Consider the following 26,067-nt stretch of genomic DNA (forward strand, 5'->3'; position numbering starts at 1 on the left):
CAGGGAAGTGGTTGAGTCACCATCCCTGGAGGTCTTTAAGAGATGTTTGGATGTTGAGCTTAGTGACACGGTTTAGTGGGGGACTTATTAGTGTTAGGTCAGAGGTTGGACTAGGTGATCTTGGAGGTCTCTTCCAACCTAGATGATTCTGTGATTCTGTAGAGACACAACTTGTGAGTTAACAGCTTGCTATGGGGCTGCTGTCCCAAGTGCTTTGGCTTTTATGATCACGGGTTCCTCTGAGGCATGAGGACTGCTAGAGAGAGAGACAGCATCCATTTGACAAATTGAAGGAAAAACATCTATGCCAAGAGGCTGGCAAACCTGGTGAGAAGGGTTTTAAACTGGGCTGTATCAGGGCATGGTGATGACAGCTTAGAGTTAAGTGAGGAGTAGAGCTTGTGGCTGATAACTACAAGGGACAGAGGAATGAAGTGAGAGTCCTCAGGAAAGATGGAAAAAGACAAAAGGAAACCCCTCTCAAGTGCCTGTGCACAAATGCATGCAGCCTAGGAAACAAACAGGAGGAGTTAGAGCTCCATCTATGGACACAGAACTGTGAAATCATTGGAAAAACTGTGAAGTGGTGGAATAGCTCATATGCTTGGAGATCTGTGATAGGGAGATAACAGCTCTTCAAGAAACACAGGCAAATAAGAAGAAATATGTGGTGTCCCTTCAGGGAAGTGAGCAGTTCACAGTAGAAGGGATCCTGGGGGGACAGCTCTGTGAATGTCAAAGCAGCGAGTTCAGTGGAGGGCCACCGAGATGGCTGGGGGCTGGGAGTGCTGAGTGCCCTGTGAGGCTGAGGATGCTGGGCTGGTAAAGCCCGGAGAACAGAAGGCTTTGGGCAGTGCTAATAGCAGCCTTCCAAAACTTGCAAAGAGGTTAGCAAGAAGATGAAGCCCAGGCTCTTTCCTGAGGTATCCAGCAGAAAGACAGTGGTCCTAAACTGAAACAGGGTTGATTCTACGTTGCTAAAAGGAAAATTTTCTCCTATGAAGATAATTAAGTATGAAGATAGTTAAGGAATTGGGTGTCCAGAGAATCTCCAGCCCTGGAAGTGTTCAAAAGCTGATTGGAAGGCTGCACTGAATGATCTCCCAAGATCCCTTACAATGTAAGTGATTCTGAAATAGCTGCAGAGATGCAGATATATTGAAAAGGGGCATTGGTGCCATTGTACAAGAATCTGTTGAGAAGAATCTGGAATCTCCTGATACAGTACACTGTGTGGCCACATTCAGAAATACTAGTTCTGTCCCCTCCAATCTCAGTTCATGTTTTCATTACCGTACAAGAGGAGATTTATTTTAGTCTCTTGTGTAACCTCTCAGAACAAGCGCCAAAAGGAGAAATGATTGCTGTCTGTAAATACACTAAAGGAGTAAATGCCAGGGAGATAAACAGTCTGTTTAAGTGCAAGGCCAATACTAGAACAAGAGCAAATTGGTTTAAACCAGTAATGGATAAATTTCCATGGGAAATTAGAAGAAAAGTCTCTAATCATTGGTTTAATGAGATTCTGCAACAGCTTTCCAAAAGAGAATAATGGGAAGAGGGGGACAATTAGAAATGGAGCTCACTATGTTAATTTTATATTTCCAATTGTATTGCCAACAAAAATGTGAACCTAGAACTTTAAAAAGTTGCAACGTCAAACTTTATGTAGGCATTGTTTTTCCAATTGTTTTTATTTCCTGCTTTTTAAACTTGAAGCTTGGCATTCATGTTAGTCATTTTGAACTACAAGTCACAGAAGCTGTGTTGGTCTGTACCCAGCCTTTCAGCAGTGCTGGTTTGCAAACGGTTAGCATTAGTTTCAGCCCTGGCGATGGGGTCTGCTTCACAAATGTAGTCATCTTTCACTTTTGATTAACTGTACCCTGAAATCTAGGTTTCACTTTTGTCTATACCATAAGAAGTCACAGATATCCAAAGGTGAACTAGCAATCTGGGAAGATATACTAGTATTAAAGTGTATACCTCTAGTATACACTTTACACTTAGTAATGCTAAACGTACAGAATAAATTTAAGCATATGGCAAAGCAGATTAATGAAATCTAAGCGTGTGCTTAAGCAGTTTGTTGAATTGTGGTCCACAGATGTAAGTATAGTATCTCATCTGCTGTATAATTCTAAGTTGTCTGTGTTTTCCCATCCACATGACAGCCAGTGACGCTTCATAGGGAGTATCTGGATTTCTGTACCATCAACATCTGTTTCTGAATGGTTAATTTTCATTAAAAGTTCCCATCCATTGTTAATTGAATTATGTCCTTCAGTTTCAGCAGTGTCAGGTACCTGAGGGAGAAGAAGCTACACCCAGAGGGGAATCCTTTTATTCTGATGAAAGAAGAAATTATCAGATTGAATAATAATTAGCATGCAGAATTCTCTACTAGTAACCACGGTGTTGGCAATGAAATGTGCCCTTGCTTTAGGAGGCTGAGGTCTTCCTACCTCATAGCAGCTTAAAGATTTTTAGATACATGCATCTAAAAGCTGTATTACAGCAGGTATCTCTCTTTAGGCTCTTAATAATGAGGTCACCTTGTTCACTCCTTTCTCAGCTATCGCATTGCTTTTGGGGCAGGGAAAAGAAGAAGCCTCTCTGGTAAAAGAGACTCCTTTTTGTAATTGCCAGCAGTTTTTTCCTCAGCTGGCAGAGGTACTTCAGAGTGAGGTGAGAGCAGTTGAAGATCTGGAATTAGTTTTCTGTGGCAGTGGTGCCACAGGCTGAATCTCATTAGCTGAGAGCTTGGTGAATATCCTTGAGGAGGAGCTGCCTATCTCCTTTCTGTTAGAGGAGCCTGGAATACAACTGATAGGGTATTCAACATACCCAAGATACCAGTGGAAACTTACTGTGGTTTTATCCTGCTGGGCAGCTCAACTCCACCATAACCACTCTTGAATTCCTGCTCCACAAAAGAAGAGGGTGAGAAGGAAGTATGATGGAAAGAAAAAAAGGCTCGCAGGTTGAGATAAGGATAATTTAATTAAAAGGAAAAGAAAGAGGGAAAAACAAGCAAAGGCCACACAGAAGCAAAGAGGGGGAAAAAAATTGTTCTCTACTTCCCATGATCAAGCCATGTTTGGCCACATCCTGGGAAGCAGGGCCTCAATATCATAGTAGTAGTTTGTGAGGACAGACATCTTCATAATGAGAGCCCACGCAGGAGCAGACTCCAGGCTGGAGCTGCCGCTCGTGGGGGACCCGTGCTGGAGCAGTTTGCTCCTGGGGGATGGACCCCTTGGTACGGAGCCGTGTGGGAGCAGTTCTGGAAGAGCTGCTGCCTGTGGGCAGCCCCCGCAGGATCAGTTTGGGAAGGACGGCATCCCGTGGGAGGGACCCCACGTGGAGCAGGGGCAGAGAGTGACTGTGAGGGAGCGGCGGAGACGGAGCGTCAGGGACTGACCGCAGCCCCCAGTCCCTGTTCCCCTGCACTGCTTGGGGGGAGGAGGTAGAAGCATATGAATGAGGGGAAAGTGTTTTTAGTTTGTTTTTTGTTCTCACTGCTCTAGCGTATTAGTAATAGGCAATAAATTATATTAATCTCCCTATTCTGAGTCTGTTCTGCCCATGACAGTAGTTGTTCATTGATCTCCCTGTCCTTATCTCAACCCTTGAGCCCCTTGCATCATATTTCCTGCCTCCACTCCCTTTCTCTTTGAGGAGGAGGAGTGAGAGAGCAGTTATGGTGGAGTTCAGCTTCCCAGCAGGTTAAGACCACCACAAAACTTTAAAGCAATTAACACTGTCGTGAAATCTAGGTGTCACTTTTGTGTTTACCATAACAAATCACAGATATCCAAAGGTGATTTAGCCATCAGGGAAGTTTTACTGGTATGCAAGTGTATACCTTTTGGCTAGTAATGTTACTCGGTAGGTCTCCTAGGGGCCATATTTCTCCACATGAAGTCTCAGACCCTCCTGTCCTTTCAGGAGTTATTTCTGTGTCTTGTGAGTGTGCAAACTATTGCACACAACCTTCACCCACCCATGCTGACTGGTTCCTAAAATCCCATAGGAAGTGTAGGGAGCCTGGTGTAGTCCCATTTTGCAAAATGTGTGGCCGCATACAGAGCTCTTGAGGAGCAGCCTGAGCTATCATAAACAAATTCAGCTACTGCGTTGTGCCACATGATATATGTAAGAAATGAAAATGTATTTCAGGGCCTGTGCAGTTTAAGGAGCTATCTCATCATCTCTTGTACACATATTTTACCAATTTTCTGTAAGCTCAATGTTATCAGCTAAATTAATAATGCCATTCAGGCTGTGTCACTTCTTGGTCTTTCATGTGTCTGACTCATGGATCTCCTTTCTTCCTTGCTCACAAGCAATCAGTGATGCTGCAGAAGTGTCAGGGAAATATGTAATCTCCATTGTGTTTTATGAATAGTAACATCCTTCATTAAAATGTTCTTTCTTTTTTCTTTTGTACGTAAATCTTGTTCCAGATTATTGTATTAAATGTTCTTTGTCTCCTTGGGGAGGTGTTTTGAAGCTGTAGATCTAGACAACAGGTTTTCTAACAACAGTGTAGCGAGTTTTAAAGTTCTTCTAGTATGGAAGTACACTGAACTGACAAATATACCCTTAGAAAACTCAAAGGAGATAAAGTACTAAAACACTTTTTTTTTTTAATTTCAAGTCACCTGGGAAAGTGAATCAGTTTTAGCTATTTAATGTAGTCTGTTAAAAGGCACTAAATGGTCAGAAATGACTGTCAACACTATGGTGAGCTGACTAGGGTTGGTAATGCAATCCAAATGTGCAGCTTGGATGTTCCTTCTCCTAATTTATGCTCTTTTGTGGCAAGGACAGCAATGTTCACAAGCATCAACCAAAGCCAGAGTCTTCAGATAATGAAGCAAATGTAATTGCTCATTTCTGTAGCACTTGGAAACCTCTGCATAATAATGTTAACATCTCTCATCTTGAAAGATAGTAGGAGGCTGAGTTTTTGAGACAGAGACAAACGATGCAGTTAAGTGAAACTGACACTGTGCTGGTGTTTCCTCCTAGAAGCCCAGAGGCATCTCCTGCCCAGAGCCTGAATCTGGCTGTTCCCATGCAAACTTTGCTTTCAGTTTGGGAAGTGAGAACAAGATCTTCTCTTTTTACAGTTTGACAGTGTTTCTCCACGGGATTCTGGAAATGCAAGTATATTTTGAGGGCACTGTCTTATAACTGGACATATTTTCCCTTCTGAGGGAATCCAGTGGTGAGTCAACTAGGGCCTACCTCAAATGCTTTCTCTTAACTGATTGTTTTGCTAATTCCAGCTTAATGGTCATCTTGGAGAGGGGGAGACAGAGGTGAAGTAAATCTGAACTGAAGACTAGTGTTTAGACCTCCTTTACACTGGTCTGTAGAGTTTTCTACTGGAGTGTGATACTGCAGCGGCATGATTTCTTTCATTCAGCAAACAGACTATATATCTAAAATCAGTTTAATTGGGTTGTGTATTCTCAACATTTTTGATCATGAGGGGCAGCTGACACACAAGGTCCTTGGTGGAAATAGTTATTTCTTGGAAGAATCTGTAAGAGAAGGAATAATAACATACCTATTTTTTCATATAGTCTCTGATCGTGCATTACTGAATCTCAGACTACATCTCATGTCACACTCTTTAGCCAGATCTCAAGGTATATTACTCTTATATTGCAGACAGAGAGAGAGAGACAAAGGCAGAAGGAAGTAAAATGATTTGCCTAGCTACCCAGGGAGTAAATAGCATATTGAGAATTGTATTCAGTTTTTCAGGTGTCCATCTCCAGTGACCTGTCAGCTGGGACTGTTTGTCCCACTTCTTGGTGATTGTGACTTGATTAAGAGTGACCTTTAGAGATGATGGAGGTTTTTACTGAAAATGCTTATTCTTCTCAGAAAATCACAAAAGCCCACTTTTCTACAGTAGTCAAATATTCATCCTAAATTCCTTAGAAGATATTGTGGAGAAGCTGGACATTTATAAGTTAATTAATATCAGTTCTTAAGAAGCATGAAAAAAAAATCTCACAGCTGAATCTGAGAATGACATCATTTAGCTTGGCCAAATAAAAAAAACCTACCTATTGTAACAATAGTTGATTATTTGTAATAAAGAATATATCCATGGAGAAAAAGAAAAGAAAAGCTAGTCAGGGTGCGGCAGACAACTATTAGAAATCTATATCATTTAGCTTTTTGCCCCATGCACGAGCAGTGAGTCTTGTACTATGCAATAAAATGAGTTTTCTCTACAAAAGTTCTGCTTTGATTGTCATAGCAAAGAACAGTTCACAGGAGACATTAGAAGATGGATGTTTGTTCCCTCCTGCCTTTTTTAATGAGTTAGATATGTGTAGGTTAGAATTGCAGAAGGAAAAATGACTATACCTATGACAGTCTTTCATAGATGACTGAGCAAAAGAAAATCCTCGCTTATCACATAACAGAGCTTACAGCTAGATTTGTTCTCAGTCTGTGGGGTTTCTAGGAAATTCATATATCATGTCCCAGTGCAATGAACTGTTATGAACACAGACCACTCAAGCATACCAGTATGTTGCTTTTGCTTTAGCATGTAGTCAGATAAAGCTTTGAGGTTGGACATACAGGCACTTTTTCCCGCTTTCTTAACCTAACTAATCTCTAACTGTAAATGTTGTACAAATCCCTAAGCAAGTAACTGATCCTTTGCCTTCTAAGAAGCCTGGTGACCTATGTTTTTAAAGAAAGGAGAAATTTCTTGAAATTAGTTTAAAAACACAAAAATTGAGTGCTTGTTCACCACAGTTGTATACAACTACAGTACATTTCTTTCTTTCTTTTTCCTGGAATTATGATAACTGTCAAATATATGTCAAATAAAGTATTTAAAGTTTAATGTTCAGCATGGAGGAAGAGACTGAATATGCTGTGAGAAAATCAGAATCACACTTCAGTTTTGTAGCACAAAGGCAAAGGAGGTTTATAAGTGTTAGGTTAGGTTTGTATTCTAGGCCAAGTTAGTCAATAACTTTGGACGTGGAGTGAAAACATTTGCCCTTAATGCTGTGCAGGACTAAAACTGGTGAAAAGATACAATGAGAACAGAGAGGCAATGCAGATCTTACAAATTGCGTATGGTATGGAAAGGAGGGTGCCGTGACTTTGGGCAGGTGAGATGAGGAGAGGACACAGTAAATTACAGGAAGAACTAGCGGAGGATAGATATGGTAATAAAGCTACCAGGATAAAAATTGAAGGTTTTGTTGTCTGATTGTGTTGTTTAGGAAAAATGTTGAGATTCTCAACACCTGGATCTCTGATAGATTAAAAAGGAAATTGAAGTGAACTTCAGCTATCTGTTACATTTCTCATCCATGCTTAATCTTCACAGCATTGAAGTTATTTCAGCCATGAACTCTACTGTTGTGGCCCTTAACAGAAGCTTCAATAACTCCTAAGGTGACCGGTAAGGTCTCGCACATCCCAGTGGTGCTGTTAACTTCAGAGAACTATGGCCCAGTCCTTGTCTAAATGCAGTGGGTTGCCTGTGGAGATCTGTGACGGTCCGTAGCAGTTGTAAATGTATGTTGGTCAGAGGCACAATTCACATTGCATAAGGTTTTCACAATGGTTCCTACCTACACACACACACACACACTCATGCTTAACACTACTCTAAGATCATCTAGTCCAACCTTTAAGCTCGTACTGACAAAGCCAGCACTAAACCATGCTACTAAGTTCTACATCTGCCTGCTTTATGAAGACCTTCAGGGATGGTGACTCAACCACTTCTCTGGGCAGACTATTTCAATGCTACACAACCCTTTCAGTAAAGGAATTTCTCCTGATATGCAACTTAACCTCCCCTGGTGCAACTTGAGGTCGTTTCCCTTCATCTTATCACTTGGTGCTTGGGAGAAGAGCCCGATCCCCATGTCACTACAACCTTCTTTAAGGTAATTGTAAAGTACAATGAGGTCTCCCCTGAGCCTTCTTACAATGCTCTACATTCTGGTAAGATCTCAGTGCATGAATTGTGCACCACACTGCATAAAAAATGGGCTGTCACCAAGTATTTATAATTCAGTATTTGAAAAATCACAGGTAGTGCATACTAGTATATAGGAGATTATTCCTTACCATCTACTGTGAGTTGCGGAGGTAACCTATGTTCAGGAAAAGGTGATACTTGTTATATTTGTGTCTCCTTTTCTCATCAGTTTTATAGGCTTTCACTGAGTGAATATTTGTATATGTACTTATCTCCCAGTATAATTGCAGGAAACACTTGAATAATCTGGGTCTCTGATTGAAGACTGTGGTTGGAAGGAGCAGGACTTTCTCATTAGACCTTCATACATAAGCTGTCACAAAAGGTGCTCTGGAGGGCAAACACTCTGGCAAGTACATAATAATGTGGTATCTGGAGACATAGCCAGCTGAGGAGGCCACCACAGAAAGACTTTGAGGGGAGTCAGAAGCAGAGGGAGGTGTGCTGGTAGGATGAGCTTTTTTCCTACCTGCCCCATCTCTGCATCACAAAGCAATGAGTTTCCCAAATCAGACACAACATCTTCCATCTCCAGGGACAGAGGTCTTGCAAGGCACATCAGTCTCTTCAGGATGGGCTCTAATTGGCACTAGCCTGAGTCTTAACATTCATTACCTGCAACTGAGTGGCACTCAAAAAGTCTGATGACTTTTCTCTACCCTAAGAAATTTTCAAAGGAAATAAACAGAGTTGCTCCCAATCTGTTCCTTACAATTGAATGACCTGAACAAAATCAGTGAGGGCCAAATGGAGCCAGAGTTTGAAGCCAGATAAAGCTTATTACATTACATGGAAGTAATGTCATCTCAGAATAGCTGAGGAAGTTTCTGTGAATAAGAATCACTTAAACATGTTATACTATGTAATACATAATGAAATTTGTTTTGAAGATTGTAGGTCGGCATGTGCAATTATAAATTTATCACAAGGATAAAAGAAGTCATGTGAAAAAGTAAGATTCCCTGGCTGTAGGACCTTTCCATTTCCGAAACTCCTCATATTTTTTCTGCTGTGTGGGTGTGTTCTTACATACCTGGAGAAAATTACATAGTTCTAAAAATTTAATGTTATCCAATAAAGAACATTTTGCTGAGTTTCATTATAGACCCATAATGTGTTCTCAGAAATGGAACACGATTTTTGAAGAGGAAGTTATTAACCATAGTGTTATAACTGTTAGGCGCTCAGGAATAAGATGGATGAATGGAAAGAATATGCTTATAAGTCATTTGGGGACAGTGTTTTCTGCCACATTTTTATTATTACGGGGGGGGGAGAAATATAATGGTATATATTGGAATTATTTGAAGGCTATTTCATTTGAACTGATTAATGTTTCTGCTGGTTAAAAAGGGTTTTCCCATTTCATGATATGAAGACAAATTAGATAGAAACTGAATAAGTGTTTTATAAAATAGCTTTCATCTAGACAGAATTGCAAAGATGGGTCTGTTCCTATAAACTGTCAAACAACAGAGGTAGAACACTCTCAGTCTTCTCCAAAGATCTACTTGTATGCATTTTTTAAAAGGGAAAAATAGTATATTAGCTTATGACATGAGTATCCCAAAGACACTTGTCGTAGAAATGCATGCAGAGCAGCAAAGTATTGTGTGTGCTGCCATTTACTTCAGTAGAACTTTTTTAAGTTGTAGTTGTGCAGCATTTAACACTTTTTGTACCTAAGGCATTGCTTGGACTAACGGACATATTTCATGCATCAGCAGGAAAGTGCATGTGTTTATGAAAAAGTTAACTGGAAAGAAGGAGAATGTTTGGCACTATTCAGAATTGTATGTCCATGTAAATGAGAAATTTTACACTTTTCTAAAACACTTTTGTAATTGTGCTGCCCAGAAGAATTTTTGTAGAGAGAAGACTTCATTCACAGGAGTTAATTTTTTGAAAAGCTACCTGAGCCGTGCCTTCAAACATGGCTCCTGAACCCTCTTTAGTTTAATTTTCTGTATTAGGAATGCTAGAAATAGGTCCCTTCATTTCTGTGTGTGTGAGTATAAGGATGAAAATGAGATTAGTGCAGTTTTTGAAAACAGATGAGGGCAAAGTTTGACTTCTTCTTTCTTTCTCAATTGATATGTATGATGGGCAGGATGCATTTGTGGGATGTATTTGTGTACACAGGTAAATAAAACCACACAGCCTTTAATAATAAAGAATTGAGTTTAAGAGCATTTGTGAGTTCATTAGATTAACCAGCCACATTGGGAGAGGTTACAGGGAAAACACATCCTGGTAGGAAAAAAAACATTCTATTAGGCAGCAAACACACACTGTATATATAGTGCATTCTTATTGTTGCTTCCATATTCATTAAAGTTTAAGGACTTAAAAGACTCGTCAAAATGTTATACCAAGCTGAGAAACATTGCCTTGACATGTCTTAGCTTAGCAAGTCTTACTGACATTGCTGGCACCGAGTCTGAGTAGTCAAGAAAAAAATTACATTTTTCAATTCACTTGTATGTTTGTCCCCAGTCTGCACTTCTTGTTTTTCTTCATTCTTGATATATTCTTCAAAATTTTATACCTTTCTCATGTCCCTCTTGTCTAAAAGTGAGATGGTATTTACTTGTAGGTATATATGGAGCTGATTAGGGAAGGTCAACTCTGAAGTTAGATCTGAATTTTCTTCAGGTTCTGGGAATGTCATATTGGAGGTTTAGTCCAAGTCCATTCTTACTCTTCATTTATTTATTTATGAATAAGAGGACTTGGGGCAGGCTTAAATACACATGATTACTGCACTATGAATAGCTAAATTCAAATATGGTTTAACTTATATTGCTTTCAGGAGGTTCCACTTGAGGTAGAGGACAAATAGAAAAATATTCAGGGGATGAAGAAAGTAAAAATGGAATGGAGAGTGAACAGAGGGGTTTGGTTTCTTTTGGTTTGGTTTGGTTTTGGTTGGTTGTTTTTTTGTTTTATTAAGAAAGAAGTGAAGGCAGAAAAGAGAATAGAGGGATAGAGGGGTGGGGAAACAATGGTTTGTGTACTAATATAGAAATTATGTGCTCAGTAGACTTTGACAACAGTGCTTAGGAGTCTTTGATTGTTTAATGTTTTATACATATGTTACTTTGTAAGTACCTCTTTCTACCTGTTTTCTATTGTGGTGGTTGCTTTGTTTCTTAAAAATATAAAGAACTCCTTAAAAATTTTTGAGTCTGGGGTAGAAATGGATGGGAAAAGAGCTTTAAAGACAGGATGGTGTATCACACGTTTACATAAATATCCTGTATAACAATCCATATAGCATTAGTTTTGTAATGTAATAGAAAAATTCTATTCATTTGAATTTAAAGATAACTGTTCTTATAGCCATATATAAATACTTCTGTCAGGCCAAATGGGAAACCAGTAGTTTAGGCAGTCAGTCAATATGTCTGAAGAAAGAAAAACATGGGGGAAGGGTAAGGAGGTTGGCATTAGAAAAATGAATGCTTCTATTTTCATGCAGTGTTGTAAGTCATTGTTAATGTTTTCTCAGAAAATGTCCAGTGTAACTTACCTAGCTCCCACTGGTCCCCTGGGAATTTAATGCTGATGTTAGTGAGAAGAGAGGCAGATGAATGCAGTGTGCTTGAAAATGCCCCTCCAAAATTTCAGTGGTATGCAACTGAAATGCTACAGGAACATGACCTACAACAGACTTCTTTCCAGTGACACCTCTGTCTGTGAGATGCAGAAAAGGGAGCCTTTTGCAATAAGATCCCTTCCTCCTAAGAAAAGGCCTTTTCTGTCAGACTTTGCCTGTTCTCTGAAGCATCTTAGACCTAAAATAAATGTGAAAGCAGTTGGGTATCTTTATACTCTGTTAAGTAAAACTTAATTTAAAAGTAAAAAGCTATTTTTACTCGACCCACTGGTGTCAATGACTTAGGAGTGCTCAAATGGCTTACATTTTTATTATTCTGGATAGAAACTAAAAGCATTAACTTTTGTTTTGTGCTCGTCTCTGCCTAAAGCAAATTTTTATGGTCTAGTTATGTTCTCTTGCAAATAGGTTTTTATAAGTAAATATTCATGGATGATTAACCGTCCTGAAATAAAACTGTTGTCAGGTGTTTAAAATGTGTGGGGCATGAGGGAGAAGGTATGTGTATGTTGAATTGAAAGCTAATTTCTACATTTCAGTGCATCTGCAATGGCTAGTAAAACTGGGACACCTACATCTGTACTTCCAAGGGCATGAGCTGGGGGGAGGCATGTCTTTTTAATTTAGTTGGTTCTAGTGTTAGGGATCAAAAAAATTTTGGAGTGGTGAATCGATTTCTTAACTTTTGCAGTGTAAAGGAAGGATGTCTTAATCAAAGTAAATTTTTGAAGACCAATATTAGTTCTTTGAAAGTGAAACAGGCATCGACTGAAGAAATGACACCTGAAGAAACATAGAGAAAAACCTGTAAATGAGTCTACAGAAAATACTTTTATGTGTTGTTTTGCTGTATCCATCAATAAAATACCAATATACTGCTGACTGGTTACTTGTCACTATAAGAAAAAACTAATGTATTTTGGAAAATGATTTTCTTAGAAAAGCATGCAGAAATCTTATTTTCAGATTAGTATTTCAAACACTAATTTGGGCTTTCTCACTCATTCTTATTTTAACCGTAATTTGCACGGCAGTATACAGGCTGTAATTAATGCAGTGGACTCGGTTGAATAACTTCGTAACTAACAAGAGACAGTCCTTTTTGACCTTCATTTTAATATTGCAAAATTAGGCAAAATGAAACAACTTCTGCAAAAGAATGAATAAAAGATGGTTCAAGAGGTGGCCTGTTTCCATAAAATAGCAATATGCCGTTTGATTATCCATTAGTCACTGGTAGTTGGTTGAATTCTTAGGTGGGAAAAGCAAAGCATTTTTTGTGTCCTTTTATTTCTGCTTGATGTATAAAGAGGATCTGATTTTTTTCATTATGTCTTTCTTCTGCTTTAGGAATATTAGATCTCACTTTGGAAAATAGAAGAGGCCTAATTGGAAACACACCCCCACACACCCCCAGTCACATCCCAATCTCATGAGCCCTCTATTTTGTTTTTTCATTAGGAGGAACATGAAAGCCTGGACATTTGGGGTGTGTCCCAGGGTGATGGGAGTGGGATTTGGTGTTTGAAATCAGTGATGTGTTTATCAGGGAGATCACCTGAGAGGGAGCTTCAGGTTCGAGTAGTTACTCTGTGAGTTAGGCCTGCCCTCCTCACACACAACTTTTCCGTAAAGAGCTCGTTCCTCCTTGCCATTACTACTTCTGTGTGCTGGCAAAATTACGGCTGCCTCCTTCCTTCAGCCTTTCTGGGCTCTGGAGGGCAGGCACAGGAGTGCTGCATGAGAGGTGAATGTAATATGCACAAGCTACGTGACTGCCGGTGAGAGATGTTGCATCACCTTGACAACAAGTAGAATTTAAATCTGCTGATTGACACTTTACCTACTTCCCTTGCTTATAGTTTTATGAAACCTGCTGTTTTTCAGACAATGGAAAGAGATTTCCTCAGGAATGTGAGCGCAGGGTCAAGAGAGTTATTTACATGAGGGAGGAAAACGAGGGAGCAGGCCCGTACGCTGCATGGAAGCATAAGGTTCATCAGCGGCAGTGCGTTCGTGGCATGCAGAGGCAATTACCAATAATCTTGTTTGAATATGGGAATGAATAGAGTCATTCATGTTGCTCAGGGTAGGTTTGGGTTTTTTCTTTCTCTTTTTAGAGGGGGTGAGAGAGCTCTCCCCATCAGGCAGGTATTGTGGAGCTGATCTTTAGACAGCCACAGAAGAAAGCATCCTGTGGTGCCTTTCTCTGCCTTTTGTTAATAATAGCTAATCTGAAAGCAGAAAGGGATTGAATGGGTTGCCACATACCTGCCGCACTTGCCAGCTGACTTTCTTATTTATACAGGGTTCCCTGTGAGAATTTCTGGAAGGTGGGAAATTTGTGTTTTAAATTAAAAACAATGAGCAGTGCTCATTTGGGTTAGCTGGGGACTGCCAGAAGTAGAAACGTAAATGACTTTCAAGGATGTAGGATGCATTGATTTCCTCATCCTTCTTTCAAATTTACTGAAACCTCTGCAGCATATTTTAGTAGTGATTCAAATCCATGATAGCTGGATCAGTATGTGGAAGTCAAAAAAAAAAAATAAAAAAATCCCATCTTCTCGTCATTGAAATTTATGGTAAAAGGTTGCCTTGCAGTGAAACTAAGATTTGGCCTGTAGCCTGCTGGGTTTTAGTTGTGCCGCATAATTGCATGCAGTACTGTTCACACAAACTGAGAGAGACTGCATGCCACTAATTTGCAGAAGTCATTAACATGGTTTTGGGGGAGATGGTGAAAATTAAACATTATCAGCTGACTGATTAATGGGCATTTACGGTGTACAGTGGTAGTTACTGAAAAATAGAATCTTCCGTTCACCAAGTCAAAACAGATTTTTTCTTCTTTTTCTGGCTCGGCAGATGGCAATGTTAAGTGATTATGCATTTTTGGAAATGGTTTTTGAAATATTTTTACATGATGATATGAAGGCAGGCAGCGAAGAAGAAATTCTTGAGACAGAATATGAAGATTCTGTTTACATATGGAGCAGAAAGTACTTTCAAATTTGGGGCTTGCTTATCTTGAATAAATCCCTGCGGTGAACTCCATCTTTGGCTGCTGTCCAGCTTCCTACCATCACCCAATATTTTAATGAAAGTCAGAAGCCTTTGTTATTGAAGCAAAAGAAAATGACCCTCCTTCCTCTCTTCTTGAAAAAACAGGTGCCTACAGCAAACAGCTTTTTTCATCTTTCATCTGTGTACATGTGACCAATCAGTGGCCTGATTTGGGAACAGTATATCCTCCTATACTTCAAATTATATATACCTAGCATATATCCTGTGTTTACTGTATGACCTACATTGTGTTCAGATTAAGCTTTAATGTACAGTGAATCAGTTCAAGATGTGGCACAAATTTCTGTTTCTTATATAGCATAGCATCTTATCTTTAACTTAGGCCACATTATAATTTATTTCTAAGCCAGGTTTTTGTCCTTTTCATCATGGGAAAGTATTTAAAAATGTGTTTGATATGAAAAATGTGCTTGGTATGAACAGAATTTTATTAATATATATATTTTTTTCAGCACAGTTTGTACACATACACATATATATGGATGGATCTATGCCATACAGCCAGAGCCTTAAGGACTTTAGATTCTGTAAGAATGGAATCTACCTCTGGTGATGGAATATGAGGAAAGAGGGCAATTATTTACAAAACCCTTCTGCTTTTGGGCAGAGGAAAAAGATGAATGTGTTGTGCGTGGTTGCATATACACAATCTCTCCAGTAGAAAACACATTGCTAGTTGTCCAGAGGTTTTATATACAAACAGATGTCTAGACTTGCATTACTTACAGTGATAGTTGGAATAGCTCATAAGAATGTGTAATAGGCAGATGTTTAATCAGAGCTCTTTCCGATTCTTCAGATTTTAAAAACAAACATATGTTTGTCTCCTTAAACATTTCATCATACCAGGAAATAAGATACACCAAGTCTAAAATGTTTAAATTGCATCTGTAGGTATGCATGTCTATGTACTTCTAAATACAAAAAGAAGAGCAGGCTTCAAAACTGTGTCCGAAAGTGCCAAGTATTTAAAACAAAACTACCAGACATAGACTTAACGCTATCTCAGCCACAGAAAGCCAGGAAACAAAATGAATTTTTTAACTTTACCCATTAGTAGTTTAAAATGCAATATCCTAAAAGAAAGCTTGCTGTTCTGAACATGAAACTTTAAGTACTGACCCACTTCTCTTGGGATATACCTGTGGTAACTCTAGGTTAGGGGTACTAACTCATGTTTAGGTCATGTTCTTTCTTTGTTTTCCGGGGGCATGGGGGAAGTCAAAAAACTCTGGACGTTTAAAAATCCTTTGAGAAAATCATTGGCTGCTTGGATGAAAACTGCCTGCTGATTATACCTTGCAAACCAAAAATCTAAGGATTACGCGGTTGATAGCTGCAAAGACAGCAGGTAGAAAACAGACAAGCAGTGAAGCAGCTAGTAATTTTGACATTTAAAAAAAAAGGCATAAGGAAAATTAGCCCCTTTGCAAAACAGAACCAGCGATAAGTTTGTAGCTGGGATTTCCAGCTGCCGATGGGCCCTCAGAGACAGGATTTTTTCTTACAAGTGACATCTACACTGAAGACAATTCAGCATTTCAGGAAACTGCAGAGCAGTCTGTAATAGAGATCTTGTCTCAGCATCAGCAGCTGTAGGTGTTTAAAAATGATAGGAATATTCATACATACATTCAGCGGGTAGGCAAAGAGACTGTTTAGAAGCAAATAAGACAAAGATAAGAATTCTGGTTTTGTGCATAATCTGAACACTGAAATTTTACCCCTTTAAATATGTCTGTTATATTAATTTACTCTAAAACTGCTATAGCTGTACATATCTTCAATAGATATTTCTCCTGTGCTGGTCCAAGAGCAGGTTTCTGTGGTGAGTCACATTTTGCAGTAGAATGAAAACCTCGTAGAAGATGAAAACCCTACTGCTTAACATTGAAAGCTTGGGGAAAGCTTGGGTTAAGGTTGGATCTGAACTTTCTGGTTATTCTTTGTCTGACTTTATTTCTAACACCTAGGTTTAAACAATTCCAAAGAGAAAAACAGATGTTTCCTTCTAGAATAGTGCAAATCAGTACCATTCATTCTCCAGATCAAAATGAAGAGTCGTGTATGATTATAATTAAGGAGGAAAGGAAGGAGGAAAAGGTTTAGTAAAGAAGAAGCTATTTATTTATTATTTGATCTGAGTATTTTTGAGTTCTTTAATTACAGTCGTAGTGTGGCAGCATGGGGCAGTGTAAATGGTAGTTATTTTATTATTTAAATCCATATGCACACCTGTAAGTATGAAGATAATGGTTATTTTTTGTAGTATGTCCTAAGTCATGTCCAGGTTTAACCACAATTTTGACAGGAGCCAACTTCTACACATTTAACCATGGGTCAATGCTGCTTTTTCCCGTCTGTATTTATTTTTAATTTTCTTTCTAATAAAATAATTTTAAATGTTTATTTTTAGCAAGCAGGAAGTTTACACACAGGAGGATAAAATATCAAATGGAGCAGAAGTATAATGTATGAAAACTGTTCTTTAACTTGTAAGCAGGTCCCAAAATGCTAGGTTTTATAAGTTTGCTGTTAGGAAAGTTAAATTTCAGTGTTTTGGTACAGGTTTTATGTTTGATTGATTTCTTTTTACCAGCTCAGTTGGTCCTTAAAACAGTTGTAGGCTTCCTGAGCATTAGTCAAGATTTAGCTTCTTGTCTTGTGTACTGCAGAGCCAGCAGATTCAAACAGCAGCTGGACTGGTTCCAGGGCTAGTAGATTCAGTACAGATCCCTTAACTTCGTGCACCTGTGATTCCTCCTTTCAGGAGGTGACCAGCTGTCAATATAATGGTCAAAGATTCTCCTTAAATACTCTGCATTTTAACAGTAAAACCAAAAATCTGTAAGGAAGTTGGCATGCAGACTGTTTGCTGCTTCTAGTTCTGTCACATAGTATGCTTTCGTCTTCTCTGGTGATGTGTTGGCAGAATTATCTTTTCAAACATCCTCAGCGGATTCCTTAACAAATAGCTCCTCTAAAGACCCTGTCTCCTTGCCAGGATGTGACATGTCTTCCCATGCAACCAGAACAAAACTGTTCAGATCCAGAATTTTTTCTGGCTTCCTCTGAGCCAATGTTTTTCTTGTCTGGTGTTAAAAAGTAAGATCTTCATAGTTGTTAATCTTGCCATTACATTGCAACAGTCCCCAGCTAACTATTCAAGAGGAATTTGTCCTGCCTGTTTGTTGCCTGCCTGTTTTCTTTAAAGCATATTAAGATAAACCACATTATTCATAGACTGAGTGTACAGTATTTACAAATTGTTGCAAAAAACTTCACGTAAATTGTTTCAAGACATCAAGAATTTGTTTTCCTAAATCTTGCTGACCATAATCATTTGCCTCACTATGTGCAGGTAGATGACACTACCCTCAAACTATTAACACATTTCTTTCAGACCTCCTTTATCTCTAGCTCTGATTCTTCGTCTGTGGTAGCAAGCAGTGCAGACCAAGAGCAGGAGGTTTGCAGGGCTGAAACACTTGGTGGTGGCTGATGTCCACGCTGCACACCTTTCAAGCTGCTTTGTTTCAGACTAGTCCTAGTCTGGGACTGATTTTGCACATGCCTATTAGTGGCTGGAGTGCTTCAGGTGCTCTTCTGAAGAGCACCTTCCAATTTAGTTTTGTACAGAAGAAATTTGCTGTGCATGCTCCAGCTCGGTGTGAATCAAAGCACGGTAAGTGGAGACAGTTGAGGGGTTTGATTTTTTACTTTTTTTTTTTTAAAAAGGGGGTTAGTGATCTAAACTGTTAATGTGAACACAATATGAATTGCCAATAGTAAAAGCCTACTAATATACTATTTTATATATAGACTTTTTTTTTGTAATTCTTTTATCATCTTTTGGTGATCACCCTTTTTTTCCTCTATGGAAATTACTTCTATGATTTCAGCTTGCACCTCCTTCATTTCAAGTCCATTGTTTGTCCTGTCCTCCACTACCAGATTCAGTTACCTTTGTGTGGCTGATGTCCCTGGCAGATGTCTTTGTCTGACCTGAATGCTCTTTAGCACCTGTCAGCTTTCCTTCTCACTCTTATTTAAATTCTCAAAAGCTTTATGATTTTTTGTTTGCCAGCAGTTTTGTTCTTGTTTAAGTTCTGCTGCCCCAAAACTTTTGATGCCCCAATAGAACTTTGCTTTTAATTCTCTAGTCTTACTTAACGGAGTAAAATGGTGACATTTCTGTTGTCTAGCTATGTCTGTATTTGCAATGGTAAGCGCTTTGAGGATCTGAATTATTCATTCTTTTTTCCCCTTAAACTCGAAGTGTAAGCTTCAAGGTAGAAGAACATGAAGAGGGTGGAGGACCAACTGCATATCCAGTTCTACCACTGAAAGATTACTTGTCTAAAATTCAAGATTTGTGGATTTGACTTAAATTCTAGTGTGGCACTTAAGACCAAGATGTGGCAAGAGGAAATCATGATACAGTTAAACTTGTACTTTGATAGGCTTTTACAGTGTCTTTGTCAACAGACAAAAGAAGTGTTTGAACAATAGAAAATGAAAATCTGCTGTTCTTTGGCATTCTCAGAACCTGTGGGGAATCCTAGGCAGGTGGCTAAGAATGAATGAGCAGGTTAAATGGTTTCCTCACCAACTGCTGGTGATAAGACAGTGATGACCCACTTTTGTTAGAAGTAATGTTTTCTGGAAGCTAACAGAAAACACTCATCTCAAGAATCTGTTAGTCCTAGAGGCTGATAAGATGCTGTTCTAAAACTATCAAAAGAAGAGCAGAAGACAGAAAGAGAAATGGAGTAAAACAAACTGTACAAATTTAGAAGGCAGACATGAAATTTTACTACCTTGCATCCCAAAAAGCCAACTTACAAAATTTTGATCTAAGGCTCATTATATTATGTACAAGTTGAAGTTGTTCACATTTGTATGTAGTCACAACAAATTATTTTTCAAACCTCATTCTATCTGAGGGAGCTAAGATGAGCACATACTAGTTTTATTGTACAGAGACAGGCAAAAATAATAATGTAAAATCTGGGATGACAAGATTAAATTTCTGATGAACTTTTTGTGAGAAAGAATACATTACTCTGTCATGTAAATTAGTTGAAATAACACAATTTGGGGGTTTTTAACAAGATACACTTTTCAAAATTAATCATAAAATGGTTTGGGTTGGAAGAAACCTTAAAGATCATCTAATTCTAACCCCCTGCCATGGGCAGGGACACCTCCCACCAGACCAGGTTGCCCAAAGCCCCATTCAGCCTGGCCTTGAACACCTCCAGGGATCGGGAATCCACAGCTTCTCTGGGTAACCTGTGCCAGTGCCTCACCACCCTCTGAGTGAAGAATTTCTTTGTAATATCTAATGTAAATCAACCCTTTTGTAGTTAGATTTAGATTAAGCTCAAATATTGAAAGTAATTTGGATTAGTAACCATACTGTAGAATAGAACATTTCAGCACTAGCTGAATGAAAGAACATAGTAGCCAACTTATTTGTCATTACCTATGCTAAAGCAAACCAAATTAACCTACCTTATTTATTACTCTAAATATTCCTCCACTAAGTGACCATATAAAGCTTCCCGGTGCATTTCAGCCAGTCCAGGTGTGCAGCAATTATCCACGCAAGTGCTTCTCAAGTAGCTAATTTTGTAACTATTTAAAGTAAAATAAAGCCTATAAATTGAATTAATGTTATTGTGGACTAGTGTTTCATTAGAGTGTACCAGATTAGGGAGAGGTCTTCTACCATTCTCTTCCAAAAGAAATCTGCAATGCCTATTTTGTTCTCTGATAAAACAGGGCATATTTCTCTATATATCTTGAGGGGATTTCTTTTTAATCTGATATGCATAGTATTTCTTGGCCATAATGACTGATCAACTTTTGGCCAAAGTCTGCAAGTCTTTATTCACCTTCCATTTAGTTTCTGTCTAAAACCTGAAATAAATAAATTAAAACACCAAATGGATGCTTTGTCTCCAGAGATGCTGTTAATACATTGAGCTGTTTATCTGGTTTCATCCTGCCACCACATTCGGCTCTGTAGCTAGAACAAATGGGGCTGATTATACGTACAGTCCTCCTAACGGGCCACACGGGGATTGTTGGCTATTAACGGCGGCCTGTTGCTAACAAGAGAGCCATCCACTGAAAGGCTGTAAACTCCTGTAGTGATTGTCAGCTGCCTGTCAGATGTCGGTTCCTGTCATGTATCTGTATTGTAGGGGTTCAATTTCTGTTTCGTGTGAGAAAGTGCCCTGTGCTTGTGCAGAATCAGTTGAGCCTGTGACAGGAGGGATTGGGCACTGCAGTGCAAACACTGCTGGTGGTTTCGTGGCCCCAACTCTCCTCACATTACTGTGATGCAGCCAACAGCAACCCATGAACCTGTGCAGGGGCGCCTCCAGCTCCAGTACTCTGCCAGAAAGAGTCTGGGCCTTTTCCTAAAACCTGCCTAAAAACAGCCATGAACATGTTTGCTTTTCATCTGGAGGCTGAAGTGATTCTGTCTTTCCAGTGGTCCATCATAGGCTTTGCTCTGCACTTTGTCTCAAATCCTGGTTGTTAAGAAGTAAATTCATAAGACTTCACTAAGTGGAGCCGAGCAGAGCTGTTGGAGACGAGGAAAGAAATGAAGTGCCCTATCAGAAAAGCCCTTCTGAAGAGCATCCTGCACTGAGCTTCTCATTTGCAAGAAGCGCTGTAGAGTAGCAGTGATCTGTTTGCCCTTGTTCTGGAAGGCGTCCCTCTGCAAATCCCCTGTGCATGCCTGAGTGTCCACACACGGGCTTCTTATTTTAAGCCAGAAATATTAATTGCTGCTCGTTTCAATGCTCAAGTTACACATTTAAATTATAATTTTTTTTTTTTCAAAGATGCTGTGTTGGAACTTAGTGGCTCAGGTCAAGATTGCAATACATTCCAGATAGTTTTAAACTTGCAGTTGTCTGAAATGATTATTCAGAAGAAATTTTAAAGTAATGAGCCTTTTTCTGGTCTTTCTAGTGCTGTTATTTTGTGAAGTCCTCACAAAGATTAGTTCTGATTTAGATGCGTATTCATCAAAACAGAACAGAAACATTGCGATCTTGTGTTTTGAGGAGAAAAGTTGTATTTCAAAACTTCCTTTCTCATCAGACACTTTCAGATCACTTTGAACTAAGTGGTGCTCTGCACATATATCTTCTTCATGGAGAGGTAAAAGTTTCCTGTTGAAACATTTAGTAGCCTGTTTCAGTGCTGAATAAAAAGTCCTGTATATTTTTTTCTTACCTTTCCTGTCTGTATTTCATGTTTCAGAGTTTCCAGATTTGGGGAGTGGGCAGACACAAAGGAATAATATATCTGCTTAAAATTAAAAAACAAACAAAAAAAAGATTTGCAATAATCTCATCTATGCTCGATGTGAAGAGCTCCATGGCCTATGCTTTCACTGCCACCTCCACAGTGAAGCTGGGGGGTAGCGGGTAGGAAGCACTGGGGAAAAGTTTGCTGCTGGCTGTAGGGCTGGACCAGGCACTCGGAGGTGCTTGCACCAGCCAGGGGCACAGACCAAGCCAGCAGCCACAGGAGGACTCTGCTGAAACGTCTGCTGATACAAAATACAATTCTGTGGTATTGGAAAGCTGGACCACTTCATCTCGATAAGAAGTGATGAAAATAAATGAGCTCTGTGGCTTATTCTGTGAGGAACAGTGGAGGGTGCACATGAACTTATTTTAGAAAGAGGAAAAATTATTGTTAGATAAAAGGAGTTTGGCTTACTATTCAAGGTCAGACTTTTTTTCCCTGACGTTGACATAGACGTAGACAAATGGACAGACCAATACATTAATACACACCCATACATTGTTCTTTTTATATAATGAAGATGACTTTTTATTCAACTAAATACAGTAATTCTCAATCCATATATACCCCCAATGAAATTTGGCTAAAATGTTGATAAGCATACAGTGAAACTGTGAAAATGAATACACCTACATATAATGTATTTCATTCATTTACACAGTTGATAATTTAAATTGAGGAGGTGAGCTCACAGTGTTACAGGATCCAAAATCACCATGTGGAAATACAGAGACCTAGTCCTCAGAGAATACTAAGTATCTGCTGTTGGAAATTTCACTGCCCTCTCCCAACCCCAAGTTCCCAGGTCACTAGCTAGTTCTTTTAAAACTGGGCAAAAATACACCTTCAAATTCTTTTTCATACCATAGATAGGCCTTAGAGATTTGCTGGAAGACAATGCATTTTCTATTAGCAGAAAAGTTTTTTTGGTTCTGCAAACTTCCATTGTGCTGCTGCTGGTAACAGTTTAGGGCAAGCAATAGAATTTTCATTCTGAAATCTTAGATGGCATGAATGTAATTTTCTCCTACTACTAGATCAAAGGCGTTTCATTTCTTGGAACAGAAGCAGCAATGAAATCACATCAATGCTTTTCAAGAGGAAGACATAACCAGGGAAGATTCGAACGAAAGGAAAACTAGTATTCAAGAGTAAAGCACCCAATTCCACAAACAATCCTTGATTATGTATTATTTAACAAGAGGCATCAATTTGTAGTTCTCCTGAGGTTTATTAGTACTTTAAGTAGCTTGAAATTAATTGCTTAGCTTTTTGATTTTTTTCAAGGATTTGGCCAGATGTTTTCTCTTTAGCTCACATTTATGTTGGTTTTTTTTTTGATACATTTGTCACAAAAGATCCTAATTAGATTCTGCTATCTGAATAATGCAGGCTGCAAGTAGATTTGACTTAGCAAAGCTGCTGTTTTATATGAGGGTTCAGCCCCTTTTCTAGAAGATGGTTTCTGACTTGCTGTTGTGTGAAATGGACTGAAAATTTTTATGTCTGGAAAATGCAATGTATGTGAGTCAAATGGCCTAAATACGCAGTATTACTTGTTCCAGCCTCTGTGTATTTGGCAAGGTGAGCTGTGTATTGTTTTTACAGTGATGTGCCATTCTTTTGACCCTTACTTTCTGTTTTTATGTCAAGATTTTCCTTCTTGCATTATATTACTTTGTATTTGCTATAGCATTACTTGTTTTATAGTGGTCCCCTGTTTCATGGGTGCAAATTCTATTTCATTCTCAAACTGTAAATAAGAAGGGATGTCATGCTGAAGCAGAGTGTGCTGTCAGCATGTTGATAATTTTGAACACTCATTTGGGGGATGCAAGAGGTCGTCCACATAGGTCCAAGGAAGGCAGAAGATAAATGTCACATGGGGATTTTGTTCTTTTGTTATCTGCTACACAGCACATTTTTTTTCCTCCTTTGGTAGTATTTTAAATATAGCAGTATAACTCTTCTGGGATGCTCTCTCAGAATTATAGCTCTGATGACAAATGGGGTGCTGGAAGGATGCATTCAGCTTTCAGAGTTTCAAAGTCGTGTGAGAAAAGATGCCAGGTTTATGGTAAGATATCACTGTCAAAGATTTAGGACTCAGGCTGGCCTACTTTGAATGATTTTGGTGTACTTGTGAATATTCCTCTGTATTCTGAGGATCAACTTTGTCACTGATGATGTGGGTGCAGTCCCCACTGAAATGCAAGGAAACTGATGCTCTATCCATTATTAAAAGGCTGCACAAATAGACTTTCGCACACAAGTGCGGTTCAGAAAGGAGGAAGGCAGAGTTCAGGATAGTACAGTATTCTGTCTCCCCACCACCTATTCCAAGAAAAAAAAAAAAAGGATTTGTGTGTGGACAATAATATCCATCTGGCTACTACTGAAAATAGGGCGAAGGTGTAAAAAAGAAGGGGGGGGGGGGGGGGGGGGGGGAGTACGAATGGCCAGCTTGAGGAGTCTTTAGTTATATTTGTTCTTCCTGACCTGAAAACCAGGTTCTTGAATTTCACAGGTGTAGAGAGAAGCAGTAATTCCAAGCACAAGGTCTGGGGTATAACTCTTCTTCAAAACCTCCTGGTATAAGGCAGAAACTATTGCCCCATCTACTAAGAATAGGTATGGTTTCTTATCCTGGGGTAATGCATATCTTTTTAATAACAACAATTCCCTCCTGTAGCACAGAGATCTCTTGATTTCTGGGAGTGCTAAGAATTGTGTCTCAAAAGTTCCTGCTTTGCTACTTTAAGCCTCTTTCTTTTGTAGATAAGTGTGACAGTAACAGTGAGAAATCAGAGAAAAGAGAGAATTTGTGAAGTTTTCCTGCTCAATGCAAAGAACTCTGCCCAGTAGTTTGTTTGCACCAAGGAAGAAATTGCAAAGAACAGGCCTTTATGAATCTGTTAATCCTAATGTGAAGACCCCCAATATGAAACAAGTTCTACTAAAAAAATGGTGGTATAAAAGAGGATTTATGGATTCGTGATTTGCAGGACCTTACAACATGTTAAAAAAATAAAAATAAAAAAATGAGCATCACATGGATGTAGATTGAGGAGTGGAAGAAACTAGTGATAGTGGCTAGTAGGCTATTGATCATTTTTCTTGATCGTGAAGTAGAACTATGTACTCACATAAAAATCCCATGTATTTTACATAGCATAAAAGTGCCTTCCAGCAATACTTGGTAATTCAGTGCTATGGAGAAGAAATAGTTTCTTGCCACTAATTAGGTAAACAGTATCCTGTCTTTTAAATTAACTCCCACACTTCTCTTATTTTCCTTGGCATTAGAGAATGTAGCCTAGGTAGAAGAGATTATCTGAGTAGAATGAGCAGTGACACTAAAGGTACGATAAACTAGTGGATAGTGAGAAAGATCATGCTGTAATTTTCATCACTTAGGAATTACAGAATATTAGTGCCCTTCCTTAGTAAAGGCCCCTCTAGATTGACAATTTAACTGCAACATTGCATAATAATTATACAGACAATATGAAATCTTCAGCAGCTTGTCTACTTTTTCCTCTTATCCGCAATCGATTATACTCTGTACGCTCATAAATGGATATAAGGAAAATGGTTCTGATTTTTTTTCAAGGCATCACTAAAAATGCTAATTAAATCTGTAATTATGGGCCTGCTGAGGATAAGGCATCAAATTCACAAGCTCAAGGATAAAATGTCAGACTTGGCCAGTGTAGGCTTTGTTTGAATGTAAAGAACGTCCAGACCATTCTTGATTATCAGAGTTTCACTCTGCATTTGTGGTGTGCTTTGCATTGGTTTATGGCAGACTGAAAAAAATGTAGAATGTCACCTGTTTTTCAACATAAGTGTCAATAGAATGAACATTTCTTTGCAATTGCATTCAGAGGAGAACAGGAACAAGCATTTATGGCATTTCTTAGTCTTTAAGTTATATCTGTGAAACTACCAAAACTCCCTTTTAATGTAACTTTTGTAT

At 38.9% G+C, this 26,067-nt stretch overlaps 1 protein-coding gene across 23 annotated transcripts in view; it reads left to right on the plus strand.

The window, feature by feature from the left end:
- Positions 1 to 26,067, plus strand: part of TPK1 (thiamin pyrophosphokinase 1) — a 325,524-nt gene that overhangs the window by 227,039 nt on the left and 72,418 nt on the right. The gene's annotated exons all lie outside the window — the stretch shown is intronic.

The sequence above is a fragment of the Anser cygnoides genome, chromosome 2 (genome assembly GCF_040182565.1).
Source record: "Anser cygnoides isolate HZ-2024a breed goose chromosome 2, Taihu_goose_T2T_genome, whole genome shotgun sequence".
NCBI lineage: Eukaryota > Metazoa > Chordata > Aves > Anseriformes > Anatidae > Anser > Anser cygnoides.